Here is an 8,350-nt window from a genome sequence, read left to right as displayed (position 1 = left end):
GTTATGTCTGTAGGTTTCCGGGTAGAAGGGACGATGGGTCGAACCTTTTTGTATGTGTGTTAACGGGCTTGGGGTTACCAGTGTGTTTAGTGGTCGGGAAGCGAGAGGTCAAAGATAAGAGAAGTGCATGACGCAGAGTCTGTTGTCCTTGTTGTTTAGTCAGATGATACGTTGATGGAAAGAGGCATTATTTAAGGCTCTCACCCTCCCTCCTTTTTATTTTGTATCGAAATGCCTATATAACCAGGATTCGGAAAATAAAAATTTCAGCTGTGTTAGAGACTTTTTAATGTTGTGACGTTTACCCGCAGTATCAGGGTTTTTTCAACCATGTGTAATATTTCTTACACATAAATATACTTGTGACTAGTCTATTTTCTTCTATGCTTACCTATGCAGACTATTTCGTCTGCAGAGCGTTCGCTTGCAAACAATCACTGAATGCACATAGGCGAAATGATTTGGAAACCTATCAAGAATCCGTCTGGGTCGAGATACCGTCTGGTGGCGGGTTCAACTTTCTAATTGGAGCATATTATTTCCCTCCCGCTTCAGATGCGGCTCTCTTTGTAAGCCACTTTAATTTTCTTGAAAATAAAATAGACGTTACTAAATATCGCGTGCAACTATACGGGGATTTTAATCTACCGAAAGTTGACTGGATTAATGGTCGTATTAACAGTGAAAGCTCCTGCACACGTCAAAAAGCGTCTTGTTTGTTTAACTTCATAGATTTTAATGATTTTACACAACACAACATGTTCGTGAACTGTTCCGGTAACATTCTTGATCTGGTTTTATCTGACATTCCTACTTCGAAAGTGGCTCGTGTAGACGATCCGCTGGTCACCCCTGATGCTTATCATCCTCCCCTTACGGTTTCGTTTTCTATGTTTCTAAGGTCAAGGGTTTCGTCTGGTGCACTACGGTACGCGTACAGCGCTGGCGATTACTTTAGTTTATACAAATATTTTGAACAATATGATTGGACTGATGTCTTACAATGCTCTGACGTAGATTCGATGGTGGATAGTTTCACAGCGGTAGTCAATGATGCCATGAACTTGATTGTTCCCCAGCGCACCAACCGCCCAGAGAAGTACCCTAAGTGGTTTTCCAAAGATTTGCGATATTACTTGAGATTAAAATTACGTTACCACAGATTATATAAAAAAACGAGGCTCGGCTTATGGTATGAAAAATTTAGCATCTGTCGTGAGTTAACAAAAAAGCTTCTTGCTAACGACCAATATCACTACCGCAGGCAGATGGAGCGTAACCTGAACAAGCGACCAGAAGAATTCTGGCGCTATGTGAAAAAGCATACCACGAAGAACTTTAACGATATAACGCTGAGCAACGGGTAACTTATTGAAACGTCCCCAAAATCTGTTTGTGAGTTGTTTTCGCATCATTTCAGTTCATGCTTTTCCAATGTCAACACCCTTTTACCCATGACATGTAATACTACTTTTGATGACTATTTACCTTTTACTAGATGTACTGTTCACGAAGTGCTTTTAGCTATTGGAAAGCTGAATTCTAAACTGTCCACAGGTTCAGATGGTATTCCCAACTTCGTTCTAAAAGTATGTGCCGAATGTTTTGCTCCTGTTCTTGAAAAAGTGTTTAACTTGTCTATACAGAGTGGTGTCTTTCCAGAAAAATGGAAATATTCAATAGTAGTCCCGATTTTCAAGTCAGGTAATTCTTGTGATGTTAGTAACTATCGTCCTGTTTCCCTTCTCAATGCATTTTCAAAGGTTTTTGAGAAGCTGGTGCACAATCGTTTGTATAATTATTTAAAAAAAAGTTTGTTCTTGTACAGCACGGTTTCGTCAAAGGCAGATCCGTCGAGACAAATCTGTGCACATTTTTAAATTTTGCTTTTCGAATTATTCAGTCTCGGGGCCAAGTAGACGCAATATATCTGGATATGTCCAAAGCCTTCGATAAGGTCAATCATGAGCTGTTATTGCTGAAACTTAGGGACTATGGCCTGAGTCCTGAGTACAATACCTGGTTTAGGAGTTATCTTCATAAAAGGCAGAACTGTGTAAGGGTATATGGCTTCTTGTCTCGTCCATTCATTTCTATATCAGGAGTGCCCCAAGGCTCAAACCTTGGACCTTTGTTGTTTCTTATTTTTATAAATGATTTGGTGTCGTCCGTAAAACACTCTCAATTACTTATGTTCGCAGATGACGTGAAGTTGTTTGGGGAGGTCACCTCAGTCACTGACTGTACTTTGCTGCAGGACGATCTTCGTTCAGTGGTAGAATGGTGCAGTTCTAACAATCTTTTCTTATTATATAGTACCCATGTACGTTCGAAACTAGAATTTGCATCTGTAGTCTGGAACTGCATATCGTTAACAGCAAGTGAAAGTATAGAACATGTACAAAAGCGATTTGTGCGCATCATTTACGACCGATATTTTCGAAGAAAGTGTTTTTATGAATATAATTCGATTTTAGCAAAATTAACATTGGGCACCTTAGGTAAAAGAAGGTCCATTCGGGATGTTCAGTTTTTACATAGGCTAATTCATAATGCAATAGACAGCCCTACTCTCCTCATCTGTGTTCACTTTCGCATACCACTTAGAACGAACTCTAGAAATCCTAGAGTACGTCTTTTACCCAGACCTCATTCGAAACGCATCACCGGTTTCGCGTATCCAACATGTTTTAAACACGCAATTTACTGACGTCGATATTTTTAGTACAAACCTGTCTTTTGGAGAACGATCATTTTGATGCATGTGTTTTTAATTGGCATATATACACGTTTGTGTGCTTGCATGTTTTTTTTTTTTTTTTTCACAACTCTTTATTTTGTTTACTCTGTATTTTGGGTGTATTTCAATTGTGTGTGCTTAACCCAGTAGGCTTTCGAGCTGTTGGTTAGCACAAGAGAAAAATAAACATTGATTGATTGATTGATTGATTGTACTCTTGAGTTTTTTATTGCCGTTTTTCGTACCATAACACCTAACGATTTATATTATTTGCGCAATAAATGCCCAACAAGTTGCATTCGCTTCACAAAGCATATTACAATATTGGTTGTACGGCTTACAGCTAAAATTGAATATAATCTAACCAACAAAAATTAAAGAAAAAGCAGTTGGAAGCCAACTTTTTCAGAGTTCATTTTGCGGGAAGAATGATAACCGCTATTTGAGATGTCTCTTATAATAGATTTTGTTCGTAGCAACCTGCAGAAATGCGAGATAAAATACCCTGTGCATTATTGACAAATCCTCACTTTAAGCTCAATTACCTTCATAATTTGCGAATTGAAAATATCGTAAACGTATTCACTAGAACACAACTCCAAGATATAATTTTACAAATAAAATACCTGTTTCTTACTTTTACGATAATTGTTTTTATCAATAAACAATAGAAAGCCCAACCCGTGCAGTGCAGCTTCAAATGTTTGATATGAATTCTACCTGTCTTTGCCGTTCCTCATAAAGTATTGAACGCACTAGTTCCTTTTATGGTAGATTTAAAAAATAATAACAACAGTCGGATCTCACCAGTCAGTTTGTCTATGCCACTGCTGACGTGATACATTCGGGGAACTTTAGTCTTATTGTAGATGCAGCCACCTGGCTGGAACTCCGCTCGTGCAGAACGTGAGACTGTACATTTCGTTTCGTGCATGGTCGCGTGCCTCCTCTGAACTAAAGGCATGGCGGCGTCACGCATACGCCAAACGCTTGGTGAGATCGGTCTATTACGAGACAAAACTGAACTTCACTTTATTTACAGATAGTCTCAAACTTGTCATTAATTCCAATCCCGGAGGAGTTAAGCATTAAGGAAATGCAAGATATTTTGTTTGGACAGATGGTGTTACCTTTTTTGTAATTGTGAAGTTTGTGTGAACATATTTTGCTTTCTAATCTTTACTGTGCTTATAGGATATATAACATTTTGCTTCAAGTCACTGTAAGTTTGAGTAAGATCGCCCCACCCCCTCCGCATTTTTAGTGATGTTCTGCCATTCCTAAAGCGTAGGTGTCACACAAAACTCCTCGAACGACTCACTGCTTTTAACGTGAGAGCGTTAAGGTGCTCGTGTCCCTGAAAAGCCGGCGTCGATGTCGGCGTCGGTGGGACGGGATAATCCTGATCGGTCTCTATGGTCATGACGCCACACGCTCGAGAATTTCAAACCCACAACACTCACGTCTAACGTGACGTCACACGTGGAGCAAAGTGATTAAAACATTACATGTAATGCGAAATTAAAGGTCACCGCTTGTTTCAAATGATTTCACTTTACAAAGTAATCCATTTGACTTAAAGAAAAAAGTTTGTAAAATTTTAGGTGGCATTCGAACCCGCGAGCCAGACGCACTACTGCCTACGCAGACGCGCTTGTACGGCTTTCGCGTTCCATTCTCAAAGGCGAAGCTTAAGTGTCCTCCTGCTTTCCCCATAAGCCTGCCAAATTATTTCAAAGACGTCTTTTCCAGATGTGCCTAGTTGGACGAGGAATTGATGCTCGCCCTTCTGTCTGATTTGCAGTTTACACATCAAATAACCGAGGTGCTCAAGCACGCGTTCACAAAACCTCGTGCATCGCGGATGAAGCTCTTCATGGAACGGCGCCCTTTGCCATTATGACACATTAAAGTCACTGCTTTCGACAGCCGCGCGCACATAATTGTGATGCCCTCTTTTATACGGTACAACACCATACTTTTGTTTACAGTAGGTCGTCTGGAAGCCATTTGGTGGCGCAAATCACGAGGCGCCAGAAAAGCATCGTCATGGCTCCAGTCGTCTGTACATTGTCTATCACCGGCTAAACCAAATACGTGCATGATACTGCGCTTTTTTTGTGTTTAGATTGTGATGGAAAGAACACACATCGTAGACGAGCGCCGTGATGATTCACCTTTGGTGCTGTTTGAGTGCCTCTATAGGATTGTAAATTTGGCTACGGCCAGACTTAATATGAAACACAGACTAGACCTCTTCAGCCTCCGCCACATGGGCTCGGCAATCTTAAAGGGGTCATGAAACACTTTTCCAACTCTTTTCTGTTTAGCTTTCCTCCTCAACTCATAAATCGCGCATTCCAGCAAACAGTTCAAGAAGAAAAGAGGGGGCCCTTCTTGCTCGGGATCTCGTTTGTGTACCCGGACAGAGCCATTGTCCTCCTAGAAGATTAGCCCGTCGCTCAAAATTCAGACAAAAGTTGCTTTCCCCAACCCGTTCACCCCGAAGCTGACAGTGCTGTGGAAGCTACGTGCTCGTTGGGAAAGCCAGACTTGCCACGTGATCACGCTCCTTCGCTCATACCCACATAGCCACGAGCAGAGAATGAGGTCAGGTGATGAAAGAGAGGCGGCTGATTGGTCCGGCAAGCGCGTAGCTTTCACCACAATGTCAGCTTAAGGGTGAAGGAACGATGTGAGGTCCGGTTTTGTGTGACGTGCGTTTGGACCCGATGACGCGGTTTTGGGACCGCGGATGTATCACAGTAAAAAGGCAGAGATGTTACGAAGGGGAGGAGGTACGAAATAGTCCGCTGCGTTTTCAAATTTTCGCAATGAAAGTCAGGCTTTTGACTTTCTATCTTTTTTTCTTTTGGCCCGCTGAACGATGTGCTATTAGTAAAATCCCAATCGAAAATGATTTATCCCAACCCAAAATTCGTTTCATGGGTCCTTTAAAATAATGTGAAACGTCCGCCATAAGATGGCTTCAACTCGCCGTAGAGTGGAATGTTGGGCTAGTTGGTAGTTATTCATCTTGGTTTTAAAAGCGCACAGAAGACAAGGACAGAGTAAGAAACACAAACGACGGTCGAGCGCTCACTCGCAACTGATAGGTTTTATTGGAGCCTCAAAAAACACAAAAAGCATCCCCCCCCCCCCCCCAGATCGCTCATGCGCACCGCAGCTCCTTGTTGTCAAACTACACATCTTAAAGGGGCCCTGCAAGCACTTTTTTGCTAATTTTTATTTGCACCAAACCTGAGCGCACTGAACGTAGTAACTTAGTGTAACTTTTATTTTCTTGAAATTCGCTTTATTTTAAAAGTTATAGGCAAATCAAAATTACAAAAACAAGCAAAAAATAATTTCCCTCATGACGTCCTTGGTTGCTTGAGCGGCCGTGAACTAGAGGAGGGGTAGTGAGCTCATCGCGAGCGCTCACAGCTGCCGCATTCGGTGTCGACGGCGCGAGAGGGTGCTACTAAAGCATGTTCTGGACAGGCTGTATGCAGCGGGCAGCCAGAGCGGCTCTCATTGCCTTTGCTGCATGATTAAACACTAATTCGGCATGGCACTTCATTGGCCACAAACGACAGCAAACACGGGGTAAAGATCAGTTCAGAATGGAAGCCACTTCGCGCTGCCATACGGCGAAACGGCCAAACCGCAAGACAAAGCATCTCGCCGACGGCCTTCGGAAGGCTCGGAGCCGGTCGGACCCTCCTCCCCATACGACCGCAGCGCTGCCGGGTACATCCGGGACCTTTCCGTGTCGGCGCCTGATCCCACTACTTCTTTCTAGTATGCGCCGCCTTTTCCACCGCTTGGTGGCGGGTATGTCGACGGGTCATTTCTTGTTTCCGTTCTTCATAAACTGCATTTGTTTCTTTTCTCATCTAAAATAGTGAACAAAAACTACTTTTATAAGTAATTGAAACGGGTCGCGACACTTATATTTTGTATTTCGACTAAAAAGAAGCTTTTAGCGGCTCTGACCAGTAGTAAGCCCAGGACCAAAGACGTCACATTTTGCGCGCTTTCGGTACCGCGGGTCGCCCTCGTAGGTGGAGGAGGTTTCCCCGTCGTCCGGTTAAAATATGACGCACTGATATTTAGTTACTCTTTACGTGCCCGCTGGCTTGCCCGAACTTCAAGAGACGTGGAAACCGCAAAAAAGGTAGATGCTTAAATATGATTGCAGGGCCCCTTTAAAAACTGTAAAATCACGATGTTTACGTGTTGACACGTGTCGTTGTCTTTAGAAACGCCAACTCGGCCTCAGTCAGTGCAAGGGAGGGTTGGCTTATGCATCCCTCTCCCCGAGAAGAGAATCCACTCTACCCTCAAAATTCGAAGTTTGGGAATTCAGTATTTGTAAAGTAAAAAAACAATTTCCAAATGCCAAATTCGAAGTTCCCGCGCTATCCGCGCCGGTGCGTTGACGTCAAATATTACAGAGTCCTGAAAGTCCACTTTCTTTCACGACTCCCTGCTGTTGCCATGGCGACCCAAGGCAAGGAGGAAAGGAGCGAGCGCAGGTAGCGCCGGCGAACCGGTTTTGAGCGGTGTCGCCTGTTTCCCGCGAAAGGATACAAACCCAGGAGACGGCACCACAACGAACTTCCGATTTTTGGTATTTCAAAAAGAAGGGCCGTAGTGTGTTCGCTATTGCGTTAAAAAACATGTTTTAGGATTGCCGTTATTAAATGTTATAAAGATGTCGCCTACAAGTTTCTAAACTTCATGATTATTGACGTCACGAATCAAAATAAGCGAGGAGGCGAGAGGCGGGAGAATCAAACGCCAAAAATAAAAAGGCGCGCGCGCGCGAAAACATTTTTGTCGCGATGCGTTTTTTTTTTGCGTGTCTATAACTGCAACTTGCATCGTTTTAGACAATAAAAACAATACAACCTTTCGGGTGTCAGTGCCCCTTTAAGCAAAAGTGACAGGAAGAAACGTATTTTTTTTTCTGAAAAAAAATATCAAAGCAGGAGCGGCGTTTATCATGAATTTGTGGGCACACTAAAAGGATATAAAGTACACTTAGGGTTTCTGAGCACTATCGCACATCGGTGGGTATTCGCTTTCTAAAAGGTAGCTATGAGTCCAGTACGTGTGACCTATCCATAGTTGGCATAAGATGACCTCGTAAAACCTTTCCCAGTGTCTGGCACTGCTCCATTCACTTAAAACAGGCTAACTGTATAGAGCTTATTATAAGGCTCAAAGTATTACTCTACTTGCCAGGAATGTTTTATTTTATTTCGTAGCATAGTTTTATAGTCCGTCACTGGAAGATATGTATGGTACTTAAAGAAAAGGAAAGATAGCGGACGGAATTACTCGAGATATAATATTTATCTTTAATGAACAAAGTGACACTCAGGACACAACCCCGCGGCACGCCACTCCCCTAGGTTAAAGGGTTCGGGATTGTAGCTGCCAGGCGTACCTGAAAGCTACTAATACAAAAAGTCAGCAACGCAGTTGAGCGTTCTCCATTTTATGCCCATCGCGATAACGTCCTGGAGTATGCCGTATCGCCAGGCGGTGTCGTAGGCTTTTTCAAGGTCGAAAAATACAGAGACAAAACTGCTTATTTAT

This window comes from Ixodes scapularis, unplaced genomic scaffold (assembly GCF_016920785.2).
Source record: "Ixodes scapularis isolate PalLabHiFi unplaced genomic scaffold, ASM1692078v2 PGA_scaffold1__304_contigs__length_218370807, whole genome shotgun sequence".
Classification (NCBI taxonomy): domain Eukaryota; kingdom Metazoa; phylum Arthropoda; class Arachnida; order Ixodida; family Ixodidae; genus Ixodes; species Ixodes scapularis.
Note: the sequence above shows the minus strand (reverse complement) of the source record.